We start from the raw sequence: 19,040 nt of genomic DNA on the forward strand, positions 1-19,040 counted from the left end.
CATGGACCCAACCTCCATGACTTGATCTCACTTCCCTTTCAACTCTGTTCTAGTTGTAGCCTTCACAGCCTCCTGCAGCAAGGAGTTCCACAGGTTAACTATTTGCTTTGTCAAGAACAACTTTCTCTTACTAGTTTCAAGCCTGCTACCCATTCCTTTCCTTTGGTGTCCTCTAGTCCTTCTTTATGGGAACTCATGAAGAACTTTTCTGAATGCACCCTCTCCACCCAACCCCTGCTTTTACAGACCTCTATCCTGTCCCCCCTCCGTCTCCTCTTTTCTAAGCTGAACAGTCCCAGTCTCTGTAGCCTCTCTTCATATGGGACCTGTTCCCAACCCCTGATCATGTTAGTTGCCCTCCCCTCTCCCAGCCTTTCTCTTCCCCTCTCCCACCTCCTTTTCCCAGTCTCCCCCAGTTTTTTTCAATAAAGACAGAGTCAATGTTGGAAGAAACGTTATCTTTATTTTGTACATCAAGAAGAAGGGGGGCTAGGGAAGGGCAAGTGGAAGGAGGTGAGGGAGGAATGGGGTACGAGCCCCCGATGGGGAGGACTGGGCTGGCTCTGCGGGCTTCTGGGGGTGGAAGCTCTCCTGCAGCCCCCCAATTACTCCCTCTCCCCAGATGGCAGCCTGCGGCAAGTGCAGCCGGGCTGATGGCCGAGTGGTGTGATGTGCCCAGTGTGGGCACTCAGGGCACTCCAAGCCAGAACTTCTTTGCAAGCGGGGCACCCCTTAGAACTGTGTGTCCGGGGTGGGGGTCGGGACCCTTTAAGCGCAGCCCTCGGCTAGCCTGAGACAGTATCTCCATGCTCTAAGTCCTCCTTTTATGCCCTGCCGGCACTGCTTCCGGCCATCATTAAGCCCTGTTCAGAGTCCACTCAATGTGGACTTACTAGTTCGAACTAGCAAAACGCTAGTTCGAACTAGTTTTTAGTTCTAGATGCGTTAGTTCGAACTAGCTTAGTTCGAATTAACTAATTCGAACTAAGTTAGTTCGAACTAGCGCTGTAGTGTAGACGTACCCTGGGAGACCTGATGTGCAGAATCCCATGGGATGCTAAAATGAAGGGGAAAGGAGTCCAAGACAGCTGGCAGTATATTAAAGAAGCTTTATTGAAGGCACAGAAAGAAACCATCCTGACACGTAGCAAGAGAGGCAAACATGGTAGGAGACCGGATTGGCTTACAGGGGAAACCCTTGGTGAACTTAAGCACAAAAAGGAAGCTTACAAAAAGTGGAAACTTGGACAAATGACCAGAGAGGAGTTTAAAGGTATAGCTTGAGAATGCCGGGGGTTTATCAGGAAGGCGAAAGCGCAAATGGAATTGCGACTGGCTAAGGATGTGAAGGATAACAAGAAAGGTTTCTACAGGCATGTTAACAAGAAGAAGGTGATCAGAGAGGGTGTGCAGCCCCTCGTGGATGAAGGAGGTAACCTAGTGACAGATGATGTGGGGAAAGCTGAAGTAGTCAATGCTTTCTTTGCCTCTGTATTCACGGACAAGGTCGGCTCCTGGACTTCTGCACTAAGTGACGCAAGATGGGATGAAGATGGACATCCCGTGGTGGGTAAAGAACAGATTAGGAACTATTTAGAAAAGCTAAACGTACACAAATCCATGGGTCTGGACTTAGTGCACCCGAGGGTACTGAGGGAGTTGGCAAATGTCATTGAGGAGCCTTTGGCTATTATCTTTGAAAAGTTGTGAAGATTGGGAGAAATCCCGGATGACTGGAAAAAGGCAAATGTAGTGCCCATCTTCAAAAAAGGGAAGAAGGATGATCCAGGGAACTATAGGCCAGTCAGTCTTACTTCAGTTCCTGGAAAAATCATGGAAGGGATCCTTAAGGAATCCATTTTAAGGCACTTGGATGAGAGGAAAGTGATTAGGAATAGTCAGCATGGATTCACAAAGGGAAAGTCGTGCCTGACCAATCTGATTAGCTTCTATGATGAGGTAGCTGGCTCGGTGGACATGGGGAAGTCAGTGGATGTTATTTACCTTGACTTTAGCAAGGCTTTTGATACGGTCTCCCACAATATTCTTGCCAGCAAGTTAAGGGAATGTGGATTGGATAAATGGACGGTAAGATGGATAGACAGATGGCTAGAAGGCTGGGCCCAGCAGGTAGTGATCAATGGCTCGATGTCAGGATGGTGGTCGGTTTCTAGTGGAGTGCCCCAAGGTTCGGTTCTAGGACCGGTTTTGTTCAATATCTTTATTAATGATCTGGATGAGGGGATGGATTGCACCCTCAGCAAGTTTGCAGATGACACTAAGCTGGGGGGAGAGGTAGATACGCGTAAGGGCAGAGATAGGGTCCAGAATGACTTAGACAAATTGGAGGATTGGGCCACAAGAAATCTGATGAGGTTCAACAAGGACAAGTGTAGAGTTCTGCACTTGGGACAGAAGAATCCCAAGCATAGTTACAAGCTGGGGACCAACCAGCTAAGTAGTAGTTCTGCAGAAAAAGACCTGGGGGTTACAGTGGATGAGAAGCTGGATATGAGTCAACAGTGTGCCCTTGTAGCTAAGAAGGCTAATGGCAGATTAGGTTGCATTAAGAGGAGCATTGCCAGCAGATCCAGAGATGTCATTATTCCCCTTTATTCGGCATTGGTGAGGCTACATCTGGAGTATAGTGTCCAGTTCTGGGCCCCCCACTACAAAAAGGATGGAGAGGGTCCAGTGGAGGGCAACCAAAATGATTAGGGGGCTGGAGCACATGACTTATGAGGAGAGGCTGAGGGAGTTGGGTCTGTTTAGTCTGGAGAAGCGAAGAATGAGAGGGGATATGATAGCAGCCTTCAACTTCCTGAAGGGAGGTTCCAAAGAGGATGGAGAGAGGCTGTTCTCAGTAGTGACAGATGGCAGAACAAGGAGCAATGGTCTCAAGTTATGGTGGGAGAGGTCCAGGTTGGATATTAGGAAAAACTATTTCACTAGGAGGGTGGTGAAGCACTGGAATGGGTTACCTAGGGAAGTAGTGGAGTCTCCATCCCTAGAGGTGTTTAAGTCCCGGCTTGACAAAGCCCTGGCCGGGTTGATTTAGATGGGATTGGTCCTGCCTGCAGCAGGGGGCTGGACTTGATGACCTTCTGATGTCTCTTCCAGTTCTATGATAAGGGGATGGTTTGAGAACATGATCTTGGTAACTAATTGACCATTCATTATCAGTGGGAAATAGGTCAATGGACTTACTATAGAGAACTTTCTGGGTGTCTGGCTCGTGAGTCTTGCCCACATGCTCAGGGTTTAGCTGATCGCCATATTTGGGGTCGGGAAGGAATTTTCCTCCAGGGTAGATTGGCAGAGACCCTGGAGGTTTTTTGCCTTCCTCTGTAGCATGGGGCACAGATCACAGCTGGAGGATTCTCTGCATCTTGGGGCCTTCAAAGTATTTGAAGGCTTCAATATCTGAGACATAGGTGAGAGGATTATTCTAAGAGGGGTGGGTGAGATTCTGTGGCCTGCACCTTGCAGGGGGTCAGACTAGGTGATCATATTGGTCCCTTCTGACCTTAAAGTCTAAGAGTCTATGAGAGACTCTCTTGATTCAGATGCTATATCTGAGGAAGTAGGGATAGTAGAATAGGGTATGTCTACACTACCACCCTAGTTGGAACTAGGGTGGTTTATGTAGGCAACCGGAGTTGCAAATGAAGCCCGGGAAATTCAAATCCCGGGCTTCATTTGCAACTCCGGTTGCCTACATTAACCACCCTAGTTCGAACTAGGGTGGTAGTGTAGACATACCCATATGGAGTTAAGATCCACCTTGTGGCTCAGAGATGAGGGGTTTATTTTTTTCCCTCTTCAAACTCCCATTGGTGTCAATTGGAGAACTGTGGCTTTGTCTACACAGCAGTGTTATTTTTGGGGAAAAAAGACAGTATTTTAAAATAATGTAGTGTATGTCTATACAGCAAACCTGTTATTTTGAAATAAATTTGAAATAATAGGCTTCTTCCTCTGAATTCTGTAAATATTATTGTATGAGGAGTAAGGGAAGTTGGGGAGGAAGAGTGCTCTATTTCAAAATAACTGCTGTGTAGCTCAAGTTGCGTAGCTTATTCAGAGTTTAGCCCTGCTGTGTAGACGTGCCCTGTGTGTATAATGGGAGGAAAGTAAATCCCATCATGATCAATTTAAAAATATTATTTTTTAGCAAATATACTTTGGAACAGGAAATTCTTCCTAGCAGTTTTTCAAAAGACTAGAAATTGCAGTTATAACATTTCAGCTCTGTTTCAGTTACTTGTCATTCTTTTTTATCAGTGTTCATGGCGAAAAGTGACAAGCTAACAACTTTGGGGACTGAAGTCACCACCCATATCTCAGATAGAGTATCAATATTGTATTTGCAAGTGCAAGTTTCCTCACTAGCTGACTTCAAGTCTAACCTAAAAAGACCACTTTTAAAAAATAGGAAGGTAACACCTGTGAAGTGGCTACCCCTCAGAACTAGATTGAGACCACCAACTTATTATAATAAAGTACAGAAGAGCCAGCAGCTCTTAGTGACTAGGGACGTATTCTGAATGGACAAATTCTGCAGTCTTTACTTAAGCAAAGTGGCCCTTGATATCAATGGGAGTTCTGATCAAGTAAGGACTTCAGAATTTCTCCCTGGTTGAACTAGCAACCTAGATGTGCAAGACTCCACATATTGTTAAAATGTACTATGGAAATTTTCTTGTTGTCAGAAGTTCATTAATTTGGTATAATTCCCTTTCAAAAGCAGTTGAAGTGCGAAAAACATAGAAACATGTTTGTATCATGAAAAGATGCACACATTCCAAACTTAAAAATGTTCAATCCAGAGATTTCGAAACATAATTTCATCTGTCCTCATAAAATAATTTGGACATCTTCAGTTGTCCTTTTTGGGGGGGGGGGGGGAGATGAGAGGAGGCCAAGTTGAACTCATGCATTTATAGTTCAGAAAATATAGCCACTTGGCACCACTGCTAATTAGCTCTGTGTTTGAGAGAGTATATGAAAATGAAATGAAGGTAAGGTAATGCTGTATGTGCACCTAGATGATTGTAATCAATTCTCATCTATATGAGAGACCAAAATATAAATGAATCATAGTTCATATGCTTGAAAATTCATGTGTATCTTAGAGATATATAGAAAATTGTCAGGTTTACTAATTGTATTTCTTAAAAAGTAAATGGAAGGCAGACAGAAACATTGTGTACTATCTGCACACTTTAATGTCTCTCATCTATTCATCTACCTCAATATACTGCACACAATACTGAGCCTTGTATGTCTCACATTAAGATCGTCTCTTACCAGGGAACACACAGTTGCTTCTATATTGATTTTTTTTTTCATAATGCTCACAGGAAAATGTGAACTCAGAGGTCTCTTGTATCTGCTCTTCACTATAGTCGTGGGAGGTGAGAAGCTAGAGAGGAAACTTTAAATCATCCATTCCATCTTTTTGTCTATATTGACCTCTTTTCTGTGGTACATTTATCAGTGTTTTGTCCAGTCATTTTAACAATGCTCCACATGTAGACTTAAGAGCTTTTTCAGACATTTCAAACTCTACTTAATCCTGTGAGTGCTGGCATTTTCAGTGACTAAGGCTACATCAAGACTGCACTGTAAAATTGAAAAAAGATACACAATTTCAAAATTTGGAGCATCTACAATTTTGAAATAAAATACTCTTTCGAGCCATCCCTTATTCCTCATAAAACAAGGTTTACAGAGATGGTGAAAGATTGTGACCACTATTTAGAATTTTTTTCCGAAATAGCTGATGCGTTCCTTGGAAGTGGCATTGCTATTTTGGGATACTTCCAGGTATCCTGACCTCACAATGCAGTCTAGACATAGCCAAAGACATTAGGCTGAATGGGGCCATAAAGATATTCAGCATCATGTGCCTACCGAGCAGTAAAAATATCAAAATTGCACATCCTGTGGTTACTCTTCCAGGCCAACTAAGTTTAGTTTCTGAAGATGTTAGTAATGCAAATCCAAACATACATTGCATCTAAATTCATATGGCTTCCATTTGAATCAGAGAGGTTTAAGTAAAGTTGAACTGTATCTTTTTTTGCCCAGGAAATTAAATTGCTTATCTCCTAAAATACTCAAGCAGTAGCCTGTTGAGAGGCTCTAAAACCAGTTAATGTAAAATTGAGTGGTAAGATATGGGGCAAACTCACTTGATCCATGTATATTTAAAGAGCTTCTAAGACTCTACTTTTTTGTGGTAGGAACTACACAAGTGTTTATCCCACACAATAATTTCTTCACTGTACAACTGTTAACTTTATAATGTTGGGTGTCTTCTTCTCTTTCATTTTTTGTAGGCTAAAAATGTTCTGCCACTGGGGAATGTTCTGTCATGACAGCAGAAGACTTTTGGAAACTCTGCCTTCTAGTCATGACTATTAATTTGCATTCCAAAGGAGAGCATCTGGCTTGTATCTGAAATAATAATTATCTTCTTCTGACACATTTATGAGTTTTCTCTTCATTAATTTTTATCTAGGAAGTATTCATTGTTATGGTAGGGTAGTTTTAGAACAAACACCTGGTTTTTACAACTCTTATTGGAACTCTTTAAGGTTTCAGTCTGGAAACAGCTTACATTTAGTTAGGTGAAAAAATTAACCCTTTGCACTTTCTTTATGGAATGCTATCGTGTTGCTTTCCAGTTAATTTCTAAGAATAAATGTTTCCTTTACTTTGCATATGTTTCACATTTCCTTATCTTGCATCACATAACCTAATACTACCTCCTCTAAAATAGAAGTAGCAAGTGAAATATGGTATAGAAATCACTGTGTAAAACTCAAAAGTTTAGAGTCAAAAGTCATACCTCAAAGACAAAATGAATTTACGGCCTGTACATCCCTCTGCAGCCAAACCTCTGAACATCTCCCTGTATCCTTGTTAATAACCTTTTTCAGTGAAACCCTGAAATGTGCTGCTATTTCTTTCTCCGGTGGTTCACAACAGCTGGCAATGGCTGCTAAAGTAGTTGTAGTTGACTTAGTCAGGCAAAAGTACTATGTGAAAAATGCAAAATAATTGTTTTGTAAGCAGAACAGATTTTGGCAAAATTATTTATCATCCCATAAAACATATAAAAGAGTAGATAAAGTTCTTTAGAAACTGCAGTGGAAACAATTTTAAGCTGATGATAAAGCATACTTTTTTACTTCATTCACCTTGGAAAATATACTGAGAGTAAAACCTCTTTTAAGGAAAGGATCCCTGACCAAATAAAACCACAGAACATATTAAAATGAAATAAGTCTTACTGTGTATAGCCTTGTAACGCATCTGAACCATAATAGCATTCAGCAATAACTCACTCTCCTTTTTTTATCTATCTTTCTGTCTGTCTGTCTAGCCATTAAACTGCATAAAGAATAGGACGTAAAAAGAATATTATGGTTTCAAAGTCCAGCACTGAAAAGTTAGGAAATGCCAGAATTAAAGTTATCCAAACAACCTTAAATAAGCCCCCTGTGTGTATGAATTATTATAATGTCTTGGACAACAACTTATAGAAAGTCCAAGGCTGAACTAGGACTATAGCTCAGATCATCCGTCTGCTGGTTTAGTGCCTTAGACACAAAAATATGTGGTTTGTCTTATTGTAACACTTTGCATCATGAGAACATGCCAAGAACACATAGCACGTGATCATCAATTGTTTTCCTATCTTCGGTGGACATGGAGAAGAAGTGATTGGATTAATTTGCAGATAGGGAGATCCCTGAAACAAGAATGAGGACCACAGGGCCTGGGTTTGGGAGCAAAGACTTTTTGAAGAGGACATTTGTATTGTTTATTTATTGGACTCTCATCTCAAAAAAGGTGGAGTAAATTGTGACTGACAGGAGGTCTTAGTTATGGGAAGACAGACCACTACATCACAATAGTGACTGTCGGAAGGGGAGGGGATCTTAGATGTGAAAAGAAATACTTTTCTGCACCAGACCACAAAGAGGGGCTTGAGCTGTGAGTGAACCCCCTTACATCATGATTATTTATTTTTAAGGGTAGTTAGACAAACATTTTGTAATGGATAGTCTAATTGTACCTGGTTCTGCCTCAGTGAGGTGAGAGAGATTAGATAGTCTCTTTATGGCTATGTCTACACGTCAGGGAAAAGTCGGAACAAGATTCGCAAGTAACGAACTGCTCTTCTTCCAAAAGAGGCTTTTCTGACATTTGGCCCGTCTACACAGGGCCAAATGTTGGGAAATAAATCCTCTTTTGGGTTTCCTTCTTCCTTCTAGAACGAGGTTTACAGGGATGCTGAAAAAATGCATCTGCTTTTCCGAAATTTTTTTCTATGACTAAATTTTTTTTATTTATGATTCTAGGTTGTATCAACAGGTGTGTTGTAAGCAAAACTCGTGAAGTCATTCTGCCGCTCTACTCTGCACTAGTTAGGCCTCAGTTGGAGTACTGTGTCCAGTTCTGGGCGCCACATTTCAAGAAAGATGTGGAGAAATTGGAAAGGGTACAGAGAAGAGCGACAAGAATGATTAAAGGTTTAGAGAACATGACCTATGAAGCCAGGCTTCATGAACTGGGCTTGTTTAGTTTGGAAAAAAGAAGATTAAGGGGGGACATGATAGCGGTTTTCAAATATCTAAAAGGGTGTCACAAGGAGGAAGGAGAACATTTGTTCCTCTTGGTTTCTGAGGACAGGACAAGGAGTAATGGGCTTAAAGTGCAGCAGGGGAGGTTTAGATTGGACATTAGGAAAAAATTCCTAACTGTCAGGGTGGTCAAATATTGGAATAAATTGCCAAGGGAGGTGGTGGAATCTCCCTCTCTGGAGATATTTAAGAACAGGTTAGATAGACATCTGTCAGGGATGGTGTAGACGGAGCTTGATCCTGCCTTGAAGGCGGGGGCCTGGACTCGATGACCTCTCGAGGTCCCTTCCAGTCCTATTATTCTATGATTCTATGATTCTATGATTCTATACAATGTAGACATAGCTTATGTCCCTTGCAGTCCAGTATGTGTATGATTGCATTATTCTGTCATGATGCATGCACACAAAAAGGATGAATTAAGGTTGTATTGAGGAATTAAGGAATTGCAGTAATGGCATTTCCTAATTTGTCAGTGCTTGACTTTGAAATCTAAACATCCTTTTTTAAAGTCATTTTTAGAATGCAATTTTCTATGTTTTTTTTTTAAAGTATATTGAAAAGTCCATCAAGTCAATCATACATATCTTACATGGGTCATCAGCAGGGCCAAAGTATTTGGGAATAAATCTTCCATCTTGAAAACAATCTATTGATGATATTCCACTCAAAGACATCCCTTTTCTTGTACAAATGGTGCTTGTTTAACTCATTAAATATACACATTGTCTTATCCTCCCTCTTCTGATATGTATTTATTAATCCAGTGGACCCAAAAAACTTCACAGACATCACTTTTTGCGAATGAAATTCATCTTTTTACTGCACAAGCCCTGTGCATTTATTAAGTCCACATAAATCTATTACACCCAAAGCACATCCCCTTTTCCATGCTATAGATGGCTTGACTTCATTTGCAACGCAAAAAAATTCTCTTATGCATAAAATTCACAATCAAAACAAACAAATCAGCTCTATGAAATTAAAAAACAAAAACAAATTGGCCTTAACTTTTTTTTACTCTTCATTTTAATACACAAAATACATTAAATATAGCTCACTTTGAAAGCATGAGACAAATAGAAGAAAAATTAAAGAAGCAGTTTGATGTCATAAACAAATATAAATCAAAAACAGAAAATGTGCCTTTTAAAAAATCAGTTCCTCCCACCAAAAACCATATTGAAACATAGTTATAAATTCCACTTTATTGTCTCTGTTTCAGTGGCTGGCCCTGGACTTGCTTTGTATGGTTGTTTTGTTTCATGAAGCTCCGTGTGGGACTTAGTGTTCTAAACAGAAACATAAAACGCTGCATAAGTAAACACCCATAGTTTTTAAACCATAAAACTCAGACAACTGGAGCTGGTACAATTAGAAACACAATCTGTCAGCTTTAAAAAGAGGATTACAATATATCAATTGGAGGCTGGGGAAGCTGATATATTTAGTGTTTTCACGAGTGTTCACTAAACAAAACAAAATATGGATAAAATAAGGATAACTCTTATTAGAAAACTCATGTTAATATTATCATTCAACAATCTCTTCCAGCAAAAAATACTATGCCATATATTTCTCTGCATGCACTCCTTGTTAGCAACTCACCACCTAAAGTTTTATTGCTATTTATTATAATTTAGCATTGATATTATTGTAGTGCCTAACAGCTACAATGCGACTGGACCCTACTGTGCAAACCCTGTTTGTAAAAATGCTGATTTTCAGTGTTTGTTAAAACTATTTCCATTCCACACCAATCAGAAAGACAAAGTGTAAGTGTCCTTGAAAAAAAGCATGACCGTATATTTTTATCTGAAATCTGGTTTTGGAAGACAATTTAAAAAACAAACATCAAGGCTGAATACTAGCCATACTTGTTCTCAATTTAGAGTATTTTTACATTACATTTTTAAAATATTCATTTAGTCACTTTTCATTAAAAATCATGCTGAAGACTTCTATCTATTTTTCCACACAATTTTTAACAAAAACACATAAAATTACATGGAATGTGGACTTAATGTGGACTAATTGTTTTGTGGAGATTTGATTTAAAATATTGTAAAGTAAAATTTAAAGTAGCTTGAATCTAATGTGTGTAGACATCACTTTTTTGATAACTTATAAAACATTGAAAATGCTATTTGTTTATTTTTTTATTGAAAGTGGACTCTAAGGGCTTGATCCTTAAACCAAAAGAGTTATCTTTATTTGGATGCTCCAACTGAAGTCAATAAGATTAGGTACTAAAAGCAGAACCAAAATATTTAGGCATGCAGTTACAGGTAAGCAAAATTTTTAATGTAACAAATCCTACACTGGTGTATAAAATGGCATCTGTGCATATGATCTGGATAGTTGGTTGTCTGAGTTCCTATATGAACACATTGTTGTCGCTTCATTTTTGTTCATAAATCTGTGTATGCAAAAATAAAATTCTCCAGGGACCAGTTGCTTGTATCTAACCAAGAGCTATTCAGTGCAGGACTTTAACAGGACTGTCATTTCTTGTCCAGCTTTCTTTCTCCTTGATCACGTCCTGGAACCAGTTTGGCTCCATGTATAAATCAGAGTAGTCCAGTGACTGTTATAATTTGCACCAACTTCTAGCAGCCGATAAAGGGCTGTTTTGACAACAGAAGATCACTAGAGCAAAATAGCATGCTGATCATGTCCCTGTTTTCCTAGGAGAAGGGATAAATAGCTTGACCTATTTATGCTGGGTCTATGTATCCTAGGCTATGTCTAGACTGCAAGCCTCTTTCGAAAGAGGCTTTTTCGAAAGATACTTTCTAAAAAGCCTCTTTCGAAAGAGAGCGTCTAGACTGCACATGGAACTTTCGAAAAAGCAAGCCGCTTTTTCGAAAGAAAGCAGCAATTGAGTCTGGATGCTCTCTTTCTAAAAAGCCCTGTTTACTTTCAAGAACGCCTTTTTTCAAAAGAGCACTTTCGAAAAAAGGCGTTCTTCCTCGTGGAATTAGGTTTACCACCGTCGAAAGAAAAGCCGCGTTCTTTCGATTTAATTTCGAAAGAACACGGCTGCAGTCTAGACGCAGGTGAAGTTTTTTCGAAAAAAGGCTACTTTTTTCGAAAAAACCCCTGAGTCTGGACACAGCCCTAGGGATTGCCATTTGCGAGAAAAAATACTCAGGAAGCCAACTAACATGCATCATGGTTATTTTATGTCCACAGTTGGATGAATGATCTCCACACTCGGGGTCAGGGTCTGATCCAAGAAGTTTCAAGAGAATTCATTAATTTATTCAAGGGAAATAATTTAATCTTTTTGTGTAGATTTCATAGTAGAAATAGCAGTTTCTGATCCTTGTGCTATTATAGTAGTAGGATAATTAAGCACATTTAAAATAGATTTAGAAAGATATGGATGGATGGTTGGATACTAGAATAGAACTATGCAGAACTTTCTAAGTTCTGTTGAAATGACTGTGTAAATTCTTTGATCAAAAATTATTCCCATGGATTCTAAAAGGCTTAGTTTTGAGGGAATCTTTTTTATCCATGTTCACAACTGTTTGCAAATCTACAATTGAGGTTGGTGAAGACTTGCAGTTTCTATGGATTTGCACATATCTAAATCATAATAAAATAAATATACTAGGCCACAGCTGTTAAGACAAATCCACATATTATATTCCCCTCATGCATTGTATGAAAATCTTGATTCAATAAAAAGTTAAGGTACCTTTTTCTTCAAACATTATAGCAGTATGATATTTCTAGCAAAAACTAGGATTAATGCGCTGGTAAGGTTAAGAAATCAAGGCCTAAATCCTCAGGCAGGGGCAGATGACCGTTTTGTGGGGCCCCGGGCAGCATAATTCTGCAGGGCCCCCCTTTGCCATGGCGCATGCGCAGTGACGCCATGTGCATGCGCAGTGGCGCCACGGCGCATGAGCAGGGCTTTCTGAAGCACGGGGCCTGAGGCGGCTGCCCCATTCGCCCTGCCCTATATCCGTCCCTGTCCTCAGGAGTAAACAGTGATTTTTGGTTGCCTTTGTTTTTGGGAACCCTGCTTGAAATACCTTAAGGCTGCATATACACTGGCATGATTTTGCGCAAATACTTTTAACGGAAGAGTTTTTCCATTAAAAGTATTCGTGCAAGAGAGCATCTATACTGGCATGTGCCTTTGTGCAAAAGATTTGCTTTTGCGCAAAAGCATCCGTGCCAGTGTAGATGCTCTCTTGCACAAGAAAGCTCCGATGGCCATTTTAGTCATCGGGCTTTCTTGCGCAAGAAATTGATGTTATCTGCCTACACTGGCCTCTTGCGCAAGAATACTTGTACAAGAGGACTTATCCCTGAGTGGGAGCATCAGAGTATTTGCGCAAGAAGCACTGATTTTGTACATTACAACATCAGTGTTCTTGCGTAAATACTCATGGCTAGTGTAGACAGGCGGCTACTCACGGTTAGTGTAGACACATTCAGCTCTTTAGAAATTCAGAACACCTACTCACTGATGGCTAAATTCAGACCCCTTTAAAGAGTCTCAAGTTGGCCTCCTAAAAGCTAAGTCACCCAAAATCCCTAAATACTAAAAAAATGTAGCCCCAATTATTCAAAAATAAGATGCTGAACATATAAAGGAAAAGCAGACGGATGGGTGAAACCTCAGTCTTGATTCCAACCCATTATTCATGGGTCTTAAAATATAGTTTTTGTTTACATTGTTATAATATGTGTATCCGTTACGACTATATATATAAAATAATATAAATCAGAAATTAGTATACGACTTATATATAATATCAGGTAGTTACCTATCTAAATGTTGTGTACACAACTGAAAAAATAAAATCAGAGATGGTCCTAAACATTCTATCTTCGGTAGACCTAAAATTAGTCAATGAAGAAAGAGAATAATTAACTTTCACCTGACACACAACTTTCAACCTTCCTTTGCACATGACAAAGAGTCTTTCTGAAACTTTGAAATGAAATGGAATTCTTTTAGAATATTCAATTTTTCTAAAAGCATTATGATTTTACTATTTCTGAACTGCCAGATATTTTAAGTTCACTTTTAGCATGGGGAAGAAGTTAATTTCGTTCTAAAAAGAACCAAATTGTGCATCTTATACACAATTATAGTTAAGAAATATATATTTCAAGTTTTATAGACTCTGGGAACAGTGTACCACACATTTTATACGTTCCACTCCTGACTGACATAGTAATGTTTGTTTTGTTTTGTTTCTCAGTGGTAGAGTCTGCATTGACTCAGTAAAAGATTTGTTGAGAGTGTGTGAACCCGTTCCCACTTTAGCTGGTACATCAGAACATTTCAGAGCTCATCCTGTTAGAATGGCTTGCTGTATTACAAGAAGGAGCAATAACAAAAGATTGAAGAAGTATACACTAAATATTTCCTCATGGTCCTCTCTCAGCACAGTGACACACATTTGAAATATCGTATCAGTAGAAGTAAAAAATGGAGTGTAACATATTTACTGAAGTTAGATTATTTTTGTTCAAGCAGTAGATTTCTTGCTTTGCTCCATAATTGTGGTCCTAAAACTACCATTTTGTTTCTGACTAGCTTGAAACTTCTGTTGTCTGTTCTTTTTATTGCCTTTCTGTTCTGTTTACTTCCCAGCTCAATATATTTAGCGTGGAGACTAAAATCTCCTCTAGACATACACCAGTTGCAGGTAAGATTTTATAAGCCCTGAACCAATGGTCCTGTGGATGTCAGTGTGAGCTTTAGCAATGATTTCAGTGAAAAACTGGAAGGTGAGCAGTCAGTTCTTTTGAAGATTCCATCTATAAACTCTTAATGTCGTCAATGCATTCTTATATCTCAGGAAAAGGACTCAGTTATTTAGCATATTTTAAAACCTTGCCATTTTGGCTCCCAGTTTTAACAGTTAATATGAAAGATAGTTTAGTTCAATTACTTCTTGTCCACAGATTACTTACAATATGAAAATTCATACTTGAATTTTTCATCTAAAAGGAGAACTGCCCTCTATACCAAATAAGAGCCCAAAATCCCTCATCTATTGCACTGGACTATTGTGATTCTTGTCTGAGTAGGTTGTCAGTGATCATGCCCATTTTGTGGTTTATATTGTTTTGCTCCTGCTTCTGAGAATTCAACAATCTCTTTTCTCTAGTGATTCAGAAATGAAAATGGAAATACTTAGTACAGGTGTTAAGAATGAAGTCATAGCATACGCCATTGACAGCTGAAGGAACACGCAATAGCAGCTGACCAGAAAAACCATTTTGTCAAATACTATTCAGAGAGGAAAAAATGTATGCAATCTAATAGCATGGAGGACATGCTAAAACCACCCCCAGATAGATGGAGAAAGTAGAGCCTTGTCCATGCCCTATGTGATGTCAACCAGTGTGAAAAGTAATTGCATTGTTCAGGTTGGACCTCCCGAGTCTGGTACCCTCGGGACCTGAGTGGACCCTAAGGAGGGATTTCTGCCCCCCGCCACTGGCTCCCCAGCTCAGCTCTGCTCCACTCCTGGTCTGGCCTGCTGGTGGGCTCCCCACATGTGAGCAGCCCTGCTGCCCTGCCACAGCAGCCCACGGGCCAGCCACTGAAGTAAATCACTGCCCCACTGCTAGTGCTCCCGGCCCCGCCAGCCTGCAGTCCTACCACCAGGACTTCTGGCCTCCTTCCCTTCTCAGCTGCCAGGGCTCCCGACCCTGCCAGCCCTACTGGGGAAGCACCAGCCCTGCTGCTGAGGCTCCTGGCTCATCAACCCTGCTGCAGTAGCCTTGCCGAGGTTCCTGGTCCCACCGCAGCAGATTACTGTCCTGCCAAATCCCACTGACATTTCAGTTGCCCTGCCATGGTTCAGCCAGACTCCCACGGCAGGAGTCCCAACCACTGGGTTCCTGGCTCCTGCAGGGCTCCTGCCTCTGGCCCTCCACTGAGTCTCTCTGGTCCAGCAACAACCATGGTCCATGTTGCCCAACCAGGGAGTCCCGGTTGAGAGAGGTTTCTACCTGAAGTTGAAATCCCTTTCTTAAGTCTAAAGGTTTCAGTAGGGGAAAGAGAGTAGGGAGAATCTATTTCCCACTTTCTCAACAGTTTAGTATTTGGTTACATGTTAGTGCTTCCTTGCATAATATTAATAAAGATTAAACACACGGGCAACTGTGACTAGTGATAGTGCCCATCTAGGTTTTTTTCAAATATTTATGAGGAAGCGAAGCATAACAAATAGCAAAGGACTACATTGAGAAGACGGTATAATTTACTGGACTGTGACTCAGCTTCTGTGCTTGCATTCAATTCCCAGCCCTGACTCCTACCTACTGTGTGAGTAGAGGGAACACTTCTTATGTTTCTGTTTGCCTTCTCGCTTTTTGTCTGTTTTCTTAGAGTGTAAGCTCTCCAGGACAGCTATTGTCTTTTACTGTGCGATGTATAGTGGTCAGCACAATGGGCCTCTGATCTTCATTTAAGGTTACTAAGCAATACTGAGGTGAAACTGGTAGAAGCGTGTTAGGGTGAGAAACAAAAGTAATGGAGTCAAGGAAGTCAAGGAAATTATATGATGCAATATTACAAATCATCAAGGGCGGGGGGGGGAAATAACTAATGGGTGGTATTTCCAAGCACTTACCAATAACAATGCCATTTCAGCACATTTGAAATTTTCCTTATGAAAATATCAATTTTGCTGACAATTTTTAATTTTCTGTTGGAAAAATTGAAATGAAATATTTTGTTTCAGGTCAGATCCACCCAAATCAAAATATTTAATTTTATGGAAGTGACCCAAATAATTTTCATGCAGTTGTAATGAACACGAAACTGCCTTTCCCTAGTGCCTTGCCTTATATAACTTTTAGTCCTCCTTCCCCCTTGTATCCTGGGGCCTGTATCTTCCTGGCATCACAAGGCAACACAGATCTAGGTGACTGAATTCCATGATAAATTAGGTAAGTCATATGATCCTGAGTGCTCCTTGGCCGAGACAATCCAACAAAGGATCCCAACGTATTCATTCTCCCCATAACCCAGGCTCAGAATCATGACATTACATTTGTTTGTTATACCCAAAAGACTTTCCCTATCTCCTGTCAATAATTATTACAAAACAGTAACTTCCGTTTCTCACAGTAACGAGTGGGTTTTTTTTTTCTGTGTACAGACATAAAATAATGTTGATGTGAAATAACTTAATTTTTCATGTACATATTTATATTTTTATTCATTTTGTGAGAATGTTAGATTTGGGCCAACATTTCTGAATCAAAATGAAAGCAGAACACAGATAATAAACAGCATTTCAGCAATCTCTTTTCTACAAATCAATCTTCAACTGTGCGCCTCCTAGCAAGATTTATGTGATAATGGAGACAGTGGATGCACGTTAGTGTAGATTTGGCCCCTAACCCACTACCACAATGAGAACTCAGGCCACATCTATACTTAGCACCAGAGATCAATCTTCTGGCATTCGATTTAGTGGGTTTAGTTAAGACCTGCTAAATCAAATGCTGCTGGTACCTCCAGTTAGCACTGGTACTTCTTGCAGTCACAATGAGTAAGGGAAGCTGATGGGAGCATTTGCTTTCATTGACCTCCCACTGTGAAGACAGTCCCAAGCTCGATTTAAGGTAAACCAGCTAAGTTATTTACGTAGCTGGAATTGTGTACCTTAAGCCTATCTTCTAGGTCTAGTGTAGAGCTGGTCTAAGAGTAAGAGGGACTCTTTCCATTATGTACTGGGGATTAACAGGAATCCTTATGTGGTCATTCCCCTAGTGCAGCCCATACACTGCCTTTAAGTGGTGCAGGCCAATGTATGAAAAAAATACTGCCTCTCAATCCAGTCAAATGCTTTCTGCATCTGATGAAAGAGTTACATGAGTCAGAGTAGAGGAACCAGACAACTCTATCACCGTGCATATGGTGTTCGTTGGATGCTACCTCCATATGAACCCAAGTCAATCTTTGTCAGTAAGGATGGAAATTGTCTCTCCTATCTGAGGGTCATAATATGTCATTATTTAATTATGAAAAATGTTTGCAGCTGTAGTATCCATCTATTTGGTTACCTCCTTTATGCTATATTGTGATAGGAACATTATTCATAGAGGTAAACATTTTCCCATGGGGAAAATATTAGTAAAGCCCCAAAAGGAGTCATTTGTAGAGGCTAATGGCTTACACATTTTGCTGGGAACTCCTTTGGGCTGGCAGCTTTACCTGATTTTTTTATTGTATTAATTAGTTTTTTTTACTTCTGTGCTCCTATTCAAAAGGTTCACATTATACTGAGGATAATTTAAGTAATTTTAGATTTTTGAGCAGCTCTGAACTGGGCTATTATTAGTAAACTGGCACTTATGTAATGATTTGTTATAGAAACACATTCTTACTTAACCTCCTCGTTAGTCTCCCAAATAACAATGTCAGATTTTTTAATGTAGAAATTATTTCTTTTCAGCAGTTTTTTAATCATGTAGGCTAGTACCTTAATCATTGTTTTCATAGAAAAAGCTTGTAAAATATTGCCATTCTTTAAATTGTTCCATTTATCCGAAACTCATTGATTTCACAATTGTGATTTTTTTTAAGCATATACCTTTTGCTCTATGTTTTATATGTTGGTCCTTCTGATATTTTTAATGGAATTTAAAGTTTGGAGAGGGAAACTTTTCTTCATGTTATGCTAGGAAGTTTAGTTTGATTCTGACCGTAGCTTTGCCTCCATACTGCCCACACCTCAACACCTTTTGATAAAAGTATTCATCTCAGTAAACTACACCACTTCCTGTGGAATTGATAAGTACAATGCGCAAAAGCATCTCTCCCTGTCTGCTTCACTTAAAAGCCTCTGCTTGGAACACTGCCTATTCTCCCTCTCCACGCACACATCAATTTGACTTCCAGCTACAAATTTAAAGAAACAGAGCGCATAATAGCACAGCTCAGAATTTGTATTGTCCATTCATGCTCAGTTTTCCCACCACTTCATCAGTTGTTACCCTTAAACAATGAAAGTGCTATAAAATGGACAAGAATAAGGTGAAAAATAGAATCCGTATTGACCTAATTTTAATTTAAATATGTATCTTTTATCTTAGTGTTTATTCAGTCAATGGTTAATACAATCCCAGATATTATGTGATTCTCAGTTCACTAAGATCCCATTTGTTTATCTCTCTTTTCTCTCTCTCTCTCTCTCTCCCTTACTCCCGTTCAGCTGAGCAACTATTTTAATGGCACATCCTATGGACCAGATACTCGGACTTAATGGAGCTACACTAATTTACAATAGTTCAGAATCTGACTCTCTATTTTGTAGATTTTTTTTCCTGCCCGGATTTTCTGGTATTTGAGATTCATAGTTACCATTTTTATAAATGTATCTTTGATTA

This window comes from Pelodiscus sinensis, chromosome 2 (assembly GCF_052426305.1).
Source record: "Pelodiscus sinensis isolate ZL-2025 chromosome 2, ASM5242630v1, whole genome shotgun sequence".
In the NCBI taxonomy this organism is placed as follows: domain Eukaryota; kingdom Metazoa; phylum Chordata; order Testudines; family Trionychidae; genus Pelodiscus; species Pelodiscus sinensis.